The 19947-nt window shown below is 39.5% G+C and overlaps 1 protein-coding gene across 1 annotated transcript in view; it reads right to left on the reverse strand.

Annotated features, from left to right (window-relative positions):
- CDKAL1 (CDKAL1 threonylcarbamoyladenosine tRNA methylthiotransferase) overlaps window positions 1-19947 on the reverse strand; it is a gene marked incomplete at both ends in the record, with an annotated part of 639419 nt that overhangs the window by 12324 nt on the left and 607148 nt on the right. The window lies entirely within an intron of this gene.

The following is a 19947-nucleotide window of genomic DNA, read 5'->3' on the forward strand; positions in this document are numbered from 1 at the left end:
CTGGACTGCAGCTTCCTCACAGGTAATAGGCCCAAGACACCCAGCTAAGCTGTGCCCATATTTCTGACCCAAAGAAGCTTCAAGATAATAAAAAGTTGTTTTAAATTGCTATATTCTGAGGTAATTTGTTATACGGTAACAGATAACTAATATAAAGAGATGCCACACAGAGGCTAGAAACGGATTCACAGTTCTGAGGAAACATGATTTATCACAGGGGCGTTGCAGACCAGCAGGGAGGGATGGACTTTCAATAAATTTTCTGGAACAATGGATGACATCCATATAAAACAGTGAAATTTGATCTTACCTACCATGCTTAAAAATCAATTCCAGGTAGACTGAACACTACATGGGAAGGCAAAACTGGGAAAAAAATTTTGGAGACAGTATGGGCATAAAATCTTTCTGATCCAAAAGATGGGGAACGAGTTCTCAAATCACAAAAATACATAAAATTCTAAAGAGATTAAGAGATGAGTCGCAAACTGGGAGAGGATACTTGTTCTATATAACTGACCTCAGATTATATAAAGAATTTTTAAAATCCATAAGAAGGTATCAGTTCAATGGAAGAGAATGAGCAGAGGATTTACACAGTCTCTATACTGAAGGATATGAATAAAGGAAACCAATAAATAGATAAAAATACGCTCATTTGTAACTATGGAAATAAATACAAGTTAAAAACATGTTCTACCAATTTGCATACATCAAGGAGGCCCAAAAGGAAAAGGCTAACCATGCCCAGTGTGGGTGAGAATGTGGAGGGACCAGACCACTTGACAGAGCAACCACACTGGAAAAAAGTGGGAGGTTATGTAGGCAAGTGGAAGCTGCATAAACTTGGTGTCCCAGGGATTCCACCCCTGGGACTAGAGAGAGCATCACAGGTGTGTGTCAATAATCTCAGGTACCCATCCTGGCTTAACTGCTACCAGCTAGAAGCTCTAGCAGATCTGGGCTAGAAATGGGGGTACAGGGGGAACTGGTAAAAATAGCCCAGGATATGGGGCTCAAGAGCTGCAGGGGCTGGACTGCCTGAGAACATGAACTGTCTTAACTGTGTCCCTAACAAACTCATGCTTTTCTTCAGCAGGCCCCCATATCTAGGAGACCCATTTTTCTTTAGCATTAATTTTTGCCTCTCAATTTGTATGGTCTGTGTCCCAACCTGGTAAAAAATTTGACCAATGTGCAAAATAGGTGGGACATCAATATTCACTTAGTTGTCAATATACATCTTGCTACCATTTTTTTTTTTTTTTAACTTGGATTCTATGGGAAAAGAGCAGTTCCTCTATTAGTTTCCGGTTGCTGGTGTAACAAATTATCACAACCCGAGAGGCTTAAGACAAATACGAGATCATTATCTTAGAGCCAGATGTCCAAAATTAGTCTCACTGAACTAAAATCAAGTGAGGTGTCACCCCTCTCTAGCGGAGAATCCATTCCCTTGCCTTTTTCAGCTTACATCCTGGCCCCTGACTTTCCTGTTACCCTTTTACTTGATATTGGGCCATATCAATAATCCAGGGCAATCTCTTTAAGGTCAGCTAATCAGTAAATTTAATTTCATTTGCAAGCTTAATCTCCCCAGCCATATAACCTAACATATTCATGGGTTCCAAGGATGTTTGGGGTCTCTTTTCTCCCCACAGGCCTTGAAGGTGAGATGCTGAGTTGTTAGGTATATACTTCAAAGAACAATACCTACACTCAAGAGTACTTTAAGTTTCCTGGTAGAAGATCATGAGAAAATCTCTTACTTTTGACTCGCTTTTAGATATTGGATGTGTTAATATGAAAAAAAAAATCTAGTTTTGTTTGTAACACTAGATCCAAACCTTTCAGTTCTATAACTCACTATCTAAAAAGACAAGACACAGAATGGTAGAGCTGGAAGGACTAACTCTGAAGTTGAAGCAGAGATTTCTTTTGCATCTACAGAAAATGTTGAAAGACGTGCGGCTCACAAGCGAAAAAGCCAGGATTTCATAAGGTATGACAGACTGAATCCATTACTAGTTCCAACTCTTCATCTTCCCTGTATCTGTGTTTCTGTCCTATCACTTCATGGTGCTCGCCTCCAGTCTTGGCCATGTGACCTATTCCCACCAATGGAACATTATCAAACAGAATGCAAGTCAATGCCGAAGAACATGTGTGCATTTGTGATTGCTGCTCCTGTTCCTCTGTCTTTACCAGGAGAACACACTCTGGTTAGCCTGTGGTAGGATGAGACATGGGGAGCAGAGCAGATTCATCCAAGTAGGCTTGGGTGTACCGCCAGACATGTGAAAGGAGCTGTTTTAGACATCCCCTGGGTGGCTGCAGATTCATGACTGCAATAGAGATTAGATGAACTCCCCATTAATGTTTTGTGGTTATTTGTCACGATGCATTTATAGTAGCAAGTTAACTGCTGCATGGGTTGACCACATATTTGATCCTATAATCCTTTTAAACAAGGGATACATACATATATATATAACTTCTAACATAAATATATTCAGTCAGTTGATAGACACTGAGCATTTGCCTTGTGCTAGGCACAACTCTTGCATAAACACATCATCCCCTCAGCAGTGTATTTCAGTCAGTTGGCCTGCTCTGCTCCCCACTCTGTCTCTGGTGAATCCTCTCACCCCCTGCACCTCTGGCCTACACCCCAGCTCTTGTATGCATACATAAATAAATCCCCCCCCCAAAAAAAAAAAACCCACAAAGGAGTAAACAAAGCAATATATACCAGCATTCTTGGATGGGCTTCCATTTCAGTAACTGGACACAAAAAAAACCTAAAAGTTTTGGTATGTCTGCTGGTCTCAAGTATCATAGAGACAAACAGGGCAGCGAGTACTAGGTGGTGCTGATGGTGGCAGTTGCTGTTTTACAGAGGGATCCTTAGGAAGATCTCGCTGATAGGTGGTGTTTGAGTAGAGACCTGTGTGAAAATGTCAGACGTGTCTGTGGGCATCTCAGAGAAGCACGCTTCAAGCAGAGAGACTAGCAATTGGAAAGGGCCCCCCAAAAAGTGTCCTAGGCATGTCCACATTCAAGGAGCCGCACAGAGTCAGGGTGGAGACGCAGGGTGCTCCAGGGGAGAAAGGCCAAATGATGATGTCATTTGGAAAACAGGGCCAGGACACTCGGCCACGAAGGCCACTGCAAGGGGTTTGGCTTTTACTCTGAGCATGATGGGAAACCCTAGATTGTATTTTTTTACTTTTATATTTTTATTGTGGCAACAACATTTAACATTCTGGTTATTTTTAAATATACAGTTCAGTCGTATTAATCACATTCACCCTCACCATTTTGTTTCTAAAAAATTTTCATTACTCCAAACAGAAACCATTAAGAAATAACTGCGCACCCTCAGCCCCAATCCCTGATAACCTATGACCTATTTTCTGGCTCTACAAATTTGCCTATTCTAGATCTTTGATATAAGCAGAGTTATATAACACTCATCCTTTTGTGTCTGCTTTATTCACAGCACAGTGTTTCCAGGTCCATCCATGTTGCAGCACGTGTCAGAACTTCATTCCTCTTCATGTCTTCATAAAATACCATCATATGCATATATCACACACATTCTGTTTCTCCATTCATTTGTGTTTTTTTTTTTTTAATTTTTTTAAAATAAATCTTTTTTTAAAGATTTATTTATTTATTTATACAAGAACTGGGGTACAGGCCAGATGCTCAGGAGGGTGAGAGAATTCACCAGAGATACAGTGGGGAACAGAACAGGCAGACTGACGAAATACGCTGCTGAAGGGAGCAGCGGGCATGACAGGAGAGGTCTGCTGTGCCATGTGGGACCCTCGCTGGCTGGCCAGGATCGAACCGGCACTGCAGAGGCTGCGTGCGGACAGTTTCACAGCACGGTGCTCAACCGCCTGCGCCACTAGGAGAGGCCCTCTTCATTCATTTGTTGATGGACAAGGGTTGTTTCCATTTTTTGGTTACTGTGAAAAACTGCTCCATTGAACACTGGTGAACAAGTCTATCTTTGAATATCTACTTTCAATTCCTTTGTATATAAATCCTGGACCATGTGCAACCCTGGATGTTCTGAACACAAGAGACATGATCTGATTTACATAGAGGGTAGAAAGCAGGAGACAATTCTGCAGATTGTTTGTACTTATTTTCAGATAACAGAGCACAGAGCTTAAAGAACCACCTCTGATAAGAATACTTAAAAGAAAAAGACCACAGTGAATAGCAATATCCTACAACATAGATGTCTCCTGATTATTCAAAGGAACTGACCTTATCTGAATGATAACAGAAAAGAACAGTCACTCATATCCAATGAACAAAGGGAACTTAAAAACAAGTTCATGAGAAGTGGGGGTGGGAGGGAGAGACAGAAAACCAAAAGCAAAAAAAAAAAAGTTCATGAAGTACTTTAGGCCACTATACTTCACAAATGCTGCTGCTGGCTATAAATGTTTCAGGAAAGACCAATGACCAAGTCTTCTTCTCAGGGTATCTCCTGATTTGGACAAAATATAACCCATTCCCACTATTGGCAATTTGATAAACCAGGTCCAGATAAATCTTTACTATCTCCCAGGCCACTGATTTCATAGCCAGGTCCTGCTTTGACAGCTTCCCAAGGATTAGTTCACTTCATTACCAAAACTGCCCTATCAAGCGGACTCTATTACTCCCAACACACAGAAGAAGAGACGTATCTAGAGAGGGCAGATGAGCAGTGATGGTCACACAGATGCAAGCGACAGTAAGGCCCACAGCTCAAGTACTTAGGGATTACTTTTTTCTTTCAAAATGGATGTTTGCAAGAAAGAAGCACTAAGAACTGGGGCCCCCGGGAGGGAAATGCTGATTTTGATCAAGTAAATCGACAGTGGTTCTTCACTTCTTTTGTCCTTGGGGTTTCTCTCTTAAATGGTGGCAAATCTAAAGGGAAATGACTTCTATTTTTATAGGTTGACTTCCTACCAGATCTGGTAACTGTTGACTTGACATATGCCTTGAATAGTTTTATGTTTCCCAGTAAATTTAAAGAACTGCATCAGGGACAGGAGAAAATTTGTGTCTCCAAACCTTTTTAAATATAAAACACTGCAAATTATTAGAAAACAAAGATATTCATGGTTCTATTATTTTAGGCTCAACTCAAAGTCACTACTCTGACAGGAGAAATAGGCTGTTACTGTCATCATTACAGAGTAGAAGGGAAGAAAACTAAAATTTATGGTCAGAAGCAGACTGGGCTCTTAAGTACCCATCCTTAACAATTCCCATGAAAAGAATTTAAATTTGCAAGATTATTATTGGTTTAAGAAGGAGCCTTTGCAATCTGCTTATCAAGATGTCAAGTGATTTTTCAAGAGCAGTTTGGGTGGCTTGACTGTGATTTTTTTCAATCTTTGAATATACAGATGTCACAGGTTGCAGTATCAGAAAATTTCAACTATTTTCATACTCAACTTCCCTGCATCTGGTAGGGAAACCATTTGTTTCACCCTGCCTGTCACTGAAAGCCAAGTCCTTTCAACAAGTAAAGACTGAGCACCAACTCTGAGTCAGGCACCATGACAGGGCCTGAATTCAATGGTGAAATGGATAGGGTAGGCCTTTAGGCCTGTTCCAGGAGCATTTCCTCACATACACAACTTTGACTATGTTATGCTCATGTTCAAGAACTTGGCCACATACATGATAGAGACTTTTGGAATTCACCCTTACCGTCTCCTTATTTAAATAGAAGTATGCATTTCCCAAACTTTTGTCAGCTGGGGCCATGTGAGTAATTCTGGCAAGTGGATATGAACAGAAACACCACAGGCCATTGCAGTGCTGAGCCTGTGAAAAGTCTGGTCCTGCAGCAATTCTCTTCTCACCACAGGAAGATGCCATGGACCGTGGTCCCTGAGTCACTGTGTGGAGCAGACAATCCCTGATTCCAAGTCTCCACTAACTGGTACTGGTGATATAGTAGTGTGAGCAGGTAACTAACTTTTGTTCTGTTAAACTTGAGACTTCAGGGATCATGAGCTACTGCAGTACAGCCCAACTTAGCAAAAACTAACTCATGTGCTTTATTAAGTAATGTGTCAGGTGTAACTTCTGTTTGACTTCAACACCCAGGGGCCCAACCCTCCATTATTTTCCACCACCTCCCAACTGCCCACATCTTCTCACAGATGCCCAAATAGAGTCAGATTTACTCCACTGCATTCTGTCACCTGACATATGCTCTTTTAATATGGAGAAAATTTTTCGTCATGTGTTTGATTAAGTCTTTCTCACCTTAAAAATCCCAATCTAATACCACGCCCTCTGTGGTAGAAGTTGTTTGAATCCCCTCTCCACACTGAGTTCTCCACCTTGCAAATCCTATTTTACTAATATGGATGAAGAAATATTTCTCATCTTCCTTTGTCCCTGGGGTGCAGACTTGAGGCCCAGGTGCAGCAGGTGTGAACACCGAATGTGAAGTAAGCTTCGTGAGGAGGCACACAGGGCCTGTGCTTCTGCCTTTCTGGGGCAGGTGGAGCAGGGTTAACAGCTCTAATCAGCAGCTTCTATGTGGTATTTTTCTGGAAAATCAGCAAAGAAATCTACTCCGCTGCCCTTTCAGTGGACTCTGAGAACTGCCGCATATCCCTTTTTATTTTATTAAAAGATTTATTTATTTATTTGTTTGTTTGTTTGTTTGTTTGTTTATACAAGAACCAGGTACAGGCCAGATGCGTGGGAGGTGAGAGGATTCACCAGAGACAGAGCGAGGAACAGAATAGGCAGACTGATGAAATACACTGCTGAGGGGAGCAGCAGGTGAGACAGGAGACGTCTTCGCCATGTGGGACCCTCGCCTGCTGGCCAGGATAGAACCAATGCTGCAGAGGCTGCGGACAGCTTCATGGCGCTGTGCTCAACCACCTGCACCACCAGGGGAGGCCCTGCGTATCCCATTTTCAACACCTTCCCATCTCAACTAACTGCAGCAGTGTTTTCTGTTGTGTGCAAGGAACACTGACCTGTACAGTCCCTGATACCTCAAGACTTCGGAAGTGGCCATCCTCCAATCCCAGCTGATGCAGGGCCATCTGTTTAGTACTTGCTATAATATAGATTGTGTTTCACAGCAATAGTGGCTCTTCCCAACTAGACTTTCCAGATGAAAGCATAATGCCTGAGCCGTGTGCATCCCAAGCAAGCCTAGGCACAGTGCTTGGTCTACTTTAGGAATTGATAGAATGACCATTTAATTAATCATTAAAATCAGGGAATGTGAAATAAGTACCTTTTTTAGTTATACCAGAACAACAGGTGTAAACCAGAATGGTGCCAGGTAAACAGACATATGGTCACGCTTGGCACTGAGAACTGTTGACTGAGTAAAAAGGAAAAAGCATTTGAAGGAAAAGCAGTACAGTCAAACAGGAGTACAAAAGAACAACTCTGTCCACCTGGGTTCAAAAACATGTCAAGAGACAATATTCTCCTAGAGTCTTTTCCAGTCCCAGCCTTTAAGGGTAGGAGACAGACCGAAATGATCTTTCAGGTTTGCTGATACGGGCCTTTGGTTTTCATAAGGTAGCTTTATCCAATGAGTGTTTTTATTAATAAATTCATTTTAGACTTGGTAAAGGCCATCCATAAAACTTGAAACACAAGAGCAATTATCTTGCAGGGGGTAGCAGTCCCCCTGCACTGTCACAATAGAACAGCAGCAGAGCAAGAGCAGCAGACAAAAATCTCCTCAAAGGTCAGGATCACATTCATTAATTCTACTTCCAATATTCAGTCCAATGTCAAGATAATATTATGTTCAATAAATGCTGAAACACAAAAGCCAGGCATGACTGCATGTTGCCTGTATGAGTAATTCAGAATCTTTTCTCTTGCCCTTAGACCTTTCTTGCTCTGGGAGTCTGTTCATGCCTTAGCTCAAGTTCACTGCTCCTTCTACACCCCCCCATGCCCAATGTGGGCAAAGAATACAGAGGTGGGGACAGTGTCTGCCTCATGCCACCCTGTGATACTTCTTTGTGAGCGTGCACATAGTACTTCATCTGCCCCAGCTGCCCTCGTCCAAGCGAGAATGATAAATCAAGGCAATATAGGTCAAAATAATCCTAATACCAAGCACATAGTAGGGGCTCACTAAAAGTAGCTGTTACTATTATTGAGGCACAATTAGTTCCTTGATGCACACAGTTCTCTTCACCACGCTACAGCTACAAGCCTCAGGAGGAGGAAAATTATCATCAGTGATTGCGCAATTAGTGATGCAAGTGAAATGAAAGCTGATTGTTTAGCATCAGCTCGCTCTGATGATACTTTGGATGGTGCTCAAATTGCTACATGAAAGGTACTGCAAACATACTAAACACATTTGAACTGACATAATCATACTAGTTCAGCTGCAATGCCCAATAAAATACAGCTCAGCAGCACAGAATAAAAGCTATGTATCTAGATAGTGAAGCCCAAATATGCCCCAGCGGGTCTACCAAGGAATTATAAGCAATATGAGAGGAAGAAATGGACTAAATATTAAATGTACTATGGTTTTAATTGTTTGTGACACTAATTGAACATATGGGCGATGAAGAATTCAATTTTATGTAAAGTTTTAAAAAAGGAACTAGAAAAACCGCTGGGGACGAGAGCCAATGTCTTGGGGGTGGAAGGAAAATAAGGAGGAACACACCCTCATTTGCTTCTAACACGGTTAGCTGATCTGTTTGAAATTAGATCCACTTTCAACTGTTTTAACTTAATTATTAAGCCATTTCTTAACCTCATGAATGCAGTTTTCATGTGCTTTCAAATCTAGCCCTGAACTAATAGACCCTTTCACTTCAGTGGTTTTGGAAATGAATGTTAGATGGAGAGGAAAGCATTTTAACGGTGCTTTTCTAAGGGTCAAAGCTCTGAAAATATAGTATACTTTGTACATAAAACTCACAACACCTGAATATCCTGCTGGCCCTTTGTCTGGTAATGAGGCAAACCATGCCACCCTTTAAAACTTCTGCTTCCTTTCCAAGCTGTCGGCCATGCTGGTGCTGAGCTACCTAACTGCTCAAGTGAATCCATTACTGGGATCAAAGTCCCAAAAGATGAGAAACAGGTGGCAGCCAGGCACCCTGCGGCAGCTTTGCCTTCCCTTGTGAGAAACAGAATGATAGGTACAAGTCTCCATTCTAGAATATTCTCCATTAAAAGGGGGCATAATGAACAAGGAAAGAACTGTCTGTCAGTAAGAACAGCCGATGCTAATAAGACTGTTACTGAGTCTCTGGTTATTTGTCATTCTCATTATATGGCGGAACCTCCTAAGTTGGTCTGGTTTCATCTGCCATATTGTAGGAGATGGATGGCTAATGACTTCAACATTTGAAATAATGAAAGTTCCTGCAATTTTTACCCTCATTGCTTAATGAAAAATAAAGCCTTATCATGTATGACAAATGATAAGAATAGTGATAGTAGCCGATATTTATTGATAATCTAAGCCTTTTCTATTAAACGGTAGAAAGTTTACTGTTATCATCCCCATTGGAAGTGGTGAGAATTGAGGCATAGAGAGGTTGAAAAATTTGTCCAAGGTGAAAGTTCATTTAAGTGGTGAAATAAGGATTCAAATCCAAGTAATCAGAAACTCACATCTATGTTAATAATTGCTACAACTGTACAGAATGTTGAAAAATCAATGGATACAAAGTGCCTTTAAAAAATTAAGTCAGGAAATCACTGATTTTTAAAGCTATACTTCCTGAATCCTTTCATCAAATATTAAGATACCTACTGTGTATCAGGCACTTTATCCAAATTATCTAATTTTCTGCCAACAAATGAAACTGTAATTCAAGAATTGTTGTGCAAGAAGATGGCAAGAGTAACTGTAATTTGAACCCAGACCTTAAAGTCTCCAAATCTGGGCCTCCCTGGTGGCGCAGGCAATTGAGTGCCACACTGTGAAGCTGTCTGCAGCCTCTGCAGCGCAGGTTTGATCCCGGCCTGCCGGTGAGAATCCTACATGGTGCAGCAGACTTCTCCTGTCTCACACGCTACTCCCCTCAGCAGTGAATTTCAGTCAGTCTGCCTGTTCTGCTCCCCACTCTCTCTCTGGTGAATCCTCTCACCCTCCCATGCATCTGGCATGTACCCCAGTCCTTGTATAAATAAATAAATCTTAAAAAAAAAAAAAATCTAAAAAAAAAAAAAAAAAACCTTCCAAATCTGTGAGCTCTTTTCACAACGCAACCTGACTTTCCATTCTTTAAATCAATTTCTCACCCTTAGGAACGAATTCAAAAAGGGAAAAGTTTGGAATAAAACTGGCTACAAGAAATTTACAATTAGGAGAGAATTTTGTATTCTATGAGGCACAAAATAGCTGATTTTGTAACTACTGACTTGAGAACTAGTAGGGTTCAAGTGATTTGTTAGAGTTCAGGCTGTGAAAGGAGAATGAACAACATCAGGAATAAAAGTAGTTGGCCTTTACCAAGTAGTAATCACACTCTCTTTTAAAGACTTTTTTTTTTTAGATTTATTTTTATTTATTTATACAAGCACTGGGTACAGTCAGAAGCGCAGGAGGGTGAGAGCGGGGAGCAGAGCAGGCAGAAGGACCGAAGGACACTGCTGAGGGGAGCAGCGGGCGGCAGGAGAGGTCTGCGCACCATGTGGGACCCTCCTCCGGTGGCCGGGGAGCAGCCGGGGATCGAACCGGCGCTGCAGAGGCTGTGGGCAGCTTCGCAACCCAGCGCTCAACCGCTGTGCCACCGGGGAGGCCCAGACTTATATACCTTTAATACCACTTTTAACAGATGATGATTAATACTGCCCATCTATTCATCCTTTCTCTCTCTTTTGTATTAAACATAAGCCTACACTGATATAAAATAGGATACTACTGTCCAGAAGTTATCAGATAAGGTTCCTGCAAGTTCCTTTGAAACTTGCAAGGTTTAAAAAGGAAAGGTAGTATGGTCCTGGCTTCAAAACCCAGGCTTAACCTCACACCCATTTTGATGGCTACTTCCTAAAAAAAACAGAATACAAGTGATGGCAAAGACGTGAAAAAATCGGAATCCTTGCGCACCACTGGTGGGAATGTAAAATGATGTAGCCACCAGGGAAAAAAATATGGATAATCCTCAAAACATTAAAAATAGAACTACCCTAGACCCACTAGTTAAACCTCTGTGTATACACCCAAAGAGTTGAAAGCAAGATCTCAAAAAGATGTCTGTGCTACCGTACTCATTGCAGCTTTATTCACAAGAGTCAAAAGGTGGAAACTATCCAAGTGTCCATAGATAGATGAATAAACAAAAAGTGATGTAAGTATATAATGGAATATTATTTAGTCTTCAAAAGGAAGAAAATTCTGACACAGGCCACAACATGGGCAGACCTTGAGGACATTTTCAATATTAGTGAAATAAACCAATCAGAAAAAGATAAGCACTGTATGATTCTTCACATACGAGGTACTCACAGTAGTCAAATTCACAGAGACTGAAAATAGAATTTCAGGAACTGGGAAGAGGGGTGAATAGGGAATTTTAAATGGGCACAATGCTTCAGTTTTATAACATGAAAAAAGTTTTAGAAATTGGTTGCACAACAATGTAAATGTACTTAACATTACTGCACGGTACACTTTAAAATGGTTAAGATGATAATTTTTTTTGTTATGAATTTTACAGCTATTGAAAACAAAAATACACAGAAAAAAACACAGGTGATATAGGTCACAATATTAATATTAGAAATGTGTTTGTAGACTCTACATCAAACTAGAAAACTTCTGCAAAGTGAAAGAAACTATCATATAACATAACAAGACACCCTACTAAATAGGAAAAAAATATTAATACATCATACATTCAACAAGGGGTTAATATCCAACATATATAAAGAACCCATAAAACTCAACAGCAACAAAATAACCCATCAATAAACAAGGCAGAAGAGCTTTATAAACACATTACAGAAGAAGACATACAGATGACCAACAGTCACATGAAAAAATGCTAATCATCACTAATTGTCAGAGAAATAAATATCAAAGCCATAATTACACCTGTGGAAATGATCATCTCAAACAGATCAGTGACAAGAGTGGTGGGGCAAGTGTGTGGGGAAAAAGGAACCCCGTTATTGGAAATGTAAATTGGAGCAGCCTCTATGGAAAACAGTATGGAGGTTCCTCCAAAAATTAAAAATAGATCCACTATATGTTCCAGGTTTTCCACTTCTAGGTAGCGATCTGGAGAATATAAAAACACTAATCCAAAAAAGTTATCTGCACCCCTATGCTCACTGCAGTTCTACTTATATAGCTACAACATGGAAACAACCTAAGTGCCCACTGATGGATGACTGGATAAAGAAGTTGTGGCATGTATTCACAATGGAATACTACTCAGCAATAAGAAGATTAATTTTTGTCACCTGGGACAACATGGATGGAATTAGAGGGGATTGTGCTAAGTAAAATTAAGCCAGAAGGAGAAAGACAAACACAGGATCGTTTCACTCACATGTGGAATATAAAGAAACAAGACAAAGGAATAGTCAAACCAAAAAACCAAAAATCACATCCTTGGATTATAAGAGCAGAGCTGAGGTAACAGAGGGGAGAAGAGTGGGAACAAGGTGTGGAGGGAGGACCAATGGATTGGGTAGAAGCTACTAGAACACTGGAGCTGGGTGTGAGTCAGAAACATACATTTGAAGAGCTGTGAAATTGTACTCCTAACACATACACAGTGTTGTAAACCAGTGGGTATCTCAATTTTAAAAGTTGGAAAATGTAAATAGAAACAAAAGTTTGATAGTTGATAAGACCTGCATGTAAATCCTGGCTTACCTCTCTCACCTTCTAATTTTATGACTGTGAATAAGCTATTTAGTTACTGACGTTCAAAATTTTCATTTCTGAATAGGAATAAGAATAGTAACTTTCTCACAAGGTTATGAAGACAATCCACGTAAATGCATATAAAATGTTAAACACAGTAGTCAGTCCATGATAACCAATCCATAAATGCTAGCTTGGAGTCATAGCAGCAGACATGCAATATTTAGCCAATGGCAATGCAGAGTGGGACCAAGAGAGGAGAAATCCCTTGTGAACTCTAAAGAGGCCATACAAAGTGGCATTTTTTGTTACCTTGGATTTACCACGGCCCATGGCTGGCTCACAGTCTTGAAAGCTTGGGATCTGAAATGTTCAGCACCCACAGAATAGACCACATGGATGGGAGATAGGAGATCGAAATATATAGAAGAATCTATTTATTAACAACACACTTATAGAGGGTTGCAAAAACCTATTTCTTCCTGTAGGCAGATTTGAATGGCAAGGTAAATTGCTATTCAATTTGCCCGTTAGGCATGAAGTCAACAAAGTGAAGTAAACGAATCAAGTGTGTGATAGTAGCTGACCAAGGTAATGACATGTCATCATTTCCAAACAGGGATGATCTTGAGGCTTTATGAAGTCCATCAGCTAAGGCATCCTCTCTTTTGGCACACAGTTGTTCACTGCCAATGTTGACTTCTGGACAATCTTTGTTTTGCTCCATGGCTGACCATTCCTACTTTCCAGCCTACCTTTCATCACAGAATGTAGTTAACTCCTGTTGGCCTAGGAGCCAGGGATGTCTTTAAAGTGATTCTACTTATCTTTTCTTTGGTCAAAATGATGTTGGGTTTCAAACAGGGTAATATTATTCATCTCAGATACCAGAGTAAAATAAGACTTTGTATGTAGTTTGTTTAAAGTCTAACAAAAGTCATTAGAAGCATTCATTGAATTCCATGTAACACTAGACAGTAACCATGAAAATACACTGTTGAGTGAAATAGCAAAAGTGTCTAACATTTCTCTAAGAAGGCAATAAAAATATGCATATTTGTTTGTATTGCCAAAAGACACCTCTGGAAGTTGAAAACTAAAACCAACCAACTCCTTAAGTATTTAGGAAACAGGGTGGAAAGAGCAGGATTTAAAAGGTGGACTTCTCAGAACATATTTTGTAGATTTGATTTTGCAGAATATTTCACCTAATTATGAAACAAAATTGAATTTTAAAAATTCCAACATAACGAAGCAAATGTTCCTTACTGTGTATTGATTTGTTGGTTTAGGTCTATGGAAAGGAGCTATTTCAGGTGACTTGAAAACCACTATTTGCCTGTAAACGCCTGCTGGCATGTGCCCTAAGAACAAAACAACTGCAAAACCAGCACCGCCACCACCACTGAAACTTTTGTAGTGATCACACTGCATTGGTGCTGCTGTGGTTATTAGACAGCTGTGAGCATCTTATAGGATGGAGCAAATGACCAATTACATTGTCTTATTGGGAACTGGGATTTCAGTGTGGAGGAAAGAAACTAAAGATGTAAGATATAAAATTTCTAAATCTGACCTGGATAAAAGCACTAGTGTGACCTGGAAAATAAATTAATTAATTAATTTAAAAAAGGGTTTTTTAGCTCTGCCTGCCTAAAGGCAAAAAAATCAATGACTAATTTCAGTACCTTGGGTGCACACAGCGTGCTGTCTAAATACCATTTTTTACAAGAAACTAGGTCTCCTTAGAGACATGGCTGGATCCTGATGCAGAGAAGAGAATGTCCAAGATGAACCTGGAACACCCTGCTAGAACATAAAGCAAAGAAACATTCAAATACTTCAGAAGCTATATCAGAGGGATTGAGGAACCAATTGAAAGAAGCTCCATTGTCCAAAGAGCGCAACCATTAGATCACCAACTGAGTATTATAACTGCAGTGTGTGTGCGTGTGTGTGTGTGTGTGTTTTGCGGGGGTAGGGGGGGAGCAACCCTACATCAAAGGTAAAAATCCAGGAATTTATAATAATACTTAAAAAACCTCAATGGCTACTTTTGAAGGATGCTAGGGAATCAACTCAAATTTTGAAAACTGGTAAACATAAATCATCAGGACTTAATCTCACCTACTCTCCATGAACTAGACCTCAAGATAAACAAAAATTCACATTATGAAGTTTCTGCTTATAGAAGTGCTTTTAGCTAATAAATACAGAAGGAAAGACAGTATTAGAAAGCCACCACTTTGCGAGCTCTAATGACTCAATGAATTTAGGCAACTGTTACCAGCCATGAACAACGTAAAGAGAGCTAACCATACATTACCCGCCCCCAGCAGAAATGCATGACATCACATAAAATTATCATACATTCAACCTGAAACTGATTAAGCTTTGAAATCAAACCATTAATTTATAAAACAAGGACTAACAGAGAGGCCTGTTGAATTATACCAGAGGATAAAATGAGCAAATTCCAGACGGTGGGAAATAGCATGAAACAAACAAGCAGGTTTCTTCTACAAATAAATTTCCATACAAAGAGAGAAAAGAGACAGAGACGGAAAAGCCAATACATTAAAAGCAACTTACAGGACATTCTGATTGCAACAAATGGAACTTATTTGCATCCTGATCTAGACAAATTGCTTTAAAATTGCAAAATTTGAACAGTTGATGTTGACTGGATAAAGAATTAATGTTAATTATTTTCAGATCAGTGAGTGTATTGTGATTATGTTTGTTAAAAGAATCTTCATCTTTTAGACATATTTTCTGTTGTGTTTCTACATGAAATCAAATGACAAATAGGGTTTACTTCCAAACAATTGGGGGGATGGGGTGAACAAAACACAGATGACCTAAGACTTAGTTGATGATTGTTAAAAGTGGGTGATGGTCAATAAGAAAAGAGAAAGACATACTAGGAATCCAAATAGAGAAGGAAGAAGTCAAACTATCACTCTTCACAGATGATATGATAACATACATAGAGAACCCCAAAAACTCCACAGAAAAATTAATCAAAATAATCAGTTTAGTAAAGTAGCAGGATCAACATACAAAAATTAGTAGCCTTCCTATACACAAACAATAAATCTGAAGAAGAAATCAAGAAAACCATCCCTTTTATTATTGAAACAAAAAAAAAAATCAAATACTTGGGAATAAACCTAACAAAATAGGTAAAGGACCTATACAAAGAAATCCATAAAACACTGTTAAAAGAAATAGAAGAAGACACAAAGAAATGGAAAGACATCCCCTGCTCATGGAATGGAAGAATTACCATTATCAAAATGGCCATCCTACCAAAAGCAATTTACAGAGTCAATGCTATCCAATAAAAATTTCAATGACATTCTTCAAAGAAATAGAACAAATATTGATGAAATTCATATGGAGCCACAAAAAAACCCAAGTAGCCAAAGCTCTCCTGGAAAAAAAAAAAGAGAAGGGAATGGAGGCATCACACTCCCAGACTTCAAACTATACTACAAAGCCATAATAATCAAAACTGCATGGTACTGGAATAAGAACACAGACCAATGGAACCAAATAGAAAATCCAGAAATAAACCCACAGATTTATGGTCAACTAATCTTTGACAATGGAGCAAAGAAAGTTTGTTTAATAAATGGTGCTGGGAAAATTGGGTTACTACTTGCAAAAGAATGAACCTTGACTACCACCTCACACCATGCACAAAAACTAACTCAAAATGGATTAAAGAACTAGACATAAGACCTGAAACCATAAAATACATAGAAGGAAATACAGGCGAAACACTACATAGCATACACCTCAGTAACATCTTTAAAGACACATCACCCAAAGCAGGGATAGGGAAGGCAAAGATAAACAGCTGGGACTACATCAAACTAAAGAGCTTCTGCACAGCAAAAGAGACAGTAACCAAAACAAAGAGAAACCCTACCAACTGGGAGAACATTTTTGCACACAACACTAATGATAAAGGACTGATCACAAAAATCTGCAAAGAGCTGATGACACTCAACAAAAACAAAGAAAATAATCCAGTCAAAAAATGGGCAGAAGAGCTAAAAAGAAGTTTCTCCAAAAAGGAAATGCAAATGGCCAACAGGCATATGAAAAAATGTTCAACATCACTTGTCATCAGGGAAATGCAAATCAAAACTACAATGAGATACCATCTCACACAGTGAGAATGGCACGTATTAAAAAAACTAGCAACAACAAATGTTGGCGAGGATGTGGAGAAAAAGGAACTCTTCTGCACTGTTGGTGGGAGTGCAAAATGGTCCAACCACTATGGAGAGCTGTGTGGAGATTCCTCAGTCTGCTAAAGATGGAGCTTTCACATGATCCAGCAATTCCACTCCTATGTATTTACCCAAAGGACACAGAAACATTAATTCAAAAAGGCACCTGCACCCCTATGTTTATAATATTACTTTTAACTTTTAAACTTTTTGAACTTACCCCTAAGCAATAGCTATTAAAAAATGTCCTCATTAAGTTCGAGATGGCATTTTGGCTTCTATCTTCCCTAAAAATAATCAGACTAATTTGGTCTCTCTTGCCTATTCTCTGCTTCTTTTCTTCCTTCATTTCTCTAAGCAAACTGGAAAGAGGAAGAGTAATGATCATAAAAAGATGCTACTTCTGCTGTTTCCTGCCGAATATCTTTTCTTAGAGAGTAATCCTATGACTTTATTGCAAGCTTTCCTTTCCTACCATACTGTGGACATTTACCAACGACTATTTGAAAACAACAAAGCCTGGTATCTATTAATGTTCATAAATTCAAAGTCCTGCCACAGGGTAGGCATTCAATCCATTTTTGTCAAATGAAGTATTTCAATCACAGAATCTTAAGAGACAATGGCAGCTCAGGACCTATGCGGTCTATTGCCACTATTGATATGCGGTCTATTGCCACTAAAGCAGCTCTATAACCCAGACCTCAGGACTCCCACTCAGTCAGCGATTCCTCTCCTAAACTACTGTGCCCCTCAACAGTTTATCAAAAGTGGTCAACAGGATCTAAAGTGAGATACTAAGTCCAATGGTAGCATAGGGATATATATAACTAAATAATTATCATAAAATTATCAATTAAGGACATGTATTTACTATTGAAAAGATTTTTGAACACAGCATTTTGTTTTAGATTCCTTTTCAGATTTCTTTATATGAAGTGTGTAGGAAGAGTTTCCCATTCTAGAAAAACTCAAGAAAGGCCTAGGAAATTCAGATAGATAGAAAGTCCTTATAGGGTTAGTTCTCTGGCACTAAACAGATGATTCCCATTAGAGAAATTCACCATCCCTCCTGCCCCATACTTATACTTCATGAGGACAACTAAAATTGTTAGTACCAAGGTCACCTTCAGAAGCCTGAAAGTACAGCTAGATTTGGGGGTCAGGGAGAAAAACCACTTAACTATTTACTCTGTTCCAGGAATTGTATTACTATTTATATATGCTAGTTCAACATAACTCCTCTAAACCCTCTTTGATAGACATTATTTCCATTTAACAGACAAAATTGAAGTTCAGAAAAGTCACGGGCCTGCGGAAAACCAACAAGTCCAGATGCGAACCCACATGTATCAGACACCAAGACCGTGATTCATCCACAGAGTTAAGTTCATTTTTGTCAAGAGTTCTAGCAGCTTTGTCAGCACTCAAAGAGCTCAAGAAGTTTGACACATGATTATAACCTCTATCATCCACTTCTAAATCTTCTAAAAATAGAAGCTGTTCTCTTCCTGCTTGCTTCATTTTGGCTCACATCATCAACAGAAATATTTGTAACACCAGGCAAAATTCACTGAAGAAAGCGTTTTGACCCGAGTCTTGGTCTATCTTTAAAAGCTGACAAGTAATAAAGCGTGAAGCAATGTCCATTAATTTATGTGAGGTCACAAATAGTGGCTGGCCTGGATATTTTCCTGAATGTAAATACCCAAGTCAATATTCTCAGCCCTCTGGCGTCATGCACACTCTAAGACTACTCCTAGAGGCCCCGCAGGACCAGCAGGCAGCTGACCTGCAGCTTCATTTCACCGGGGACCCAAGAGTCATCCTTGCTCAGGGAGCGCTGGGTGGAAAATATACCACCACCAACCCTGCCAATTGATAGGGGGCTGCTATCTTAGAAGGGAACATTATAATTAAGGAACTAAGAGAAGAGCAATATTTTTCCTTATTTATGTTTTATTAATGATGATGCCTTTGTACACCATCCTTTTCAGTAGGCATGCATGAAGGAATTATAGGAGGTGTCTGAAATAAGAACTTGCCTGCTACTGCCATTTGTGGGAAAACCCTTTTCACAGTGGCAATTTAAAATCAATCCTATAAAACGCATTGAACAGAAAAATGAAAAAAAAAAATAAGTCACCTTTCTTAACATTTTCTGACATAGCAAAAGCCAAATCTCTAGCAATGGAGGAGTTTAAATGCTGGAGGCTACTGTTCCTTCCTGGCCATCCATCCAACCCCACAGTATGATTTTTTTCTTTTCGAACAGCAGCAAACATTAATGGTTATGCTTATCAGGTTTTAGAGTTCACTCCTGCTTGAGCAGGATGACACACTTGGCAGGGTTTTGACAAAAGCTACTCTACGTCATCCCATTATCGGTCAGATGGCCACGCATCCAGATTCCTCGCATGCACTTGTCAAACTCCTGAGAGGTGTCACTTGTGTTTGGATACCAGAGTCCATCACCACAGTAAGTGACAATACAGATAATGATACCCTCTTTGTCACCATCCCCAAAGTTTAATTACCATGCCCTGGCAATTTACTTGGAGGGAAAAGATAATACATACACTAAAACAATTTTGGAATTATATGCACGGATAAATAGCACTTATCTGTTTTCCTTATGTTAAGTCATTGCTATATTCTTTTTTTAGCACGCTTAACAATTGTGTTGGAGAAAGGACATCAAATGATGCTTAGAAATGTGATACACATTTTCATTTCACACTCCATCAGCTTTTACAACTGTAGCTCAATGAAATGTAAGAGAGAGCTTGGCAAACAGCCATATTTACCAAGGTATAAAATAGGGGTCAG

This window comes from Talpa europaea (assembly GCF_964194135.1).
Source record: "Talpa europaea genome assembly, chromosome: 2".
Classification (NCBI taxonomy): domain Eukaryota; kingdom Metazoa; phylum Chordata; class Mammalia; order Eulipotyphla; family Talpidae; genus Talpa; species Talpa europaea.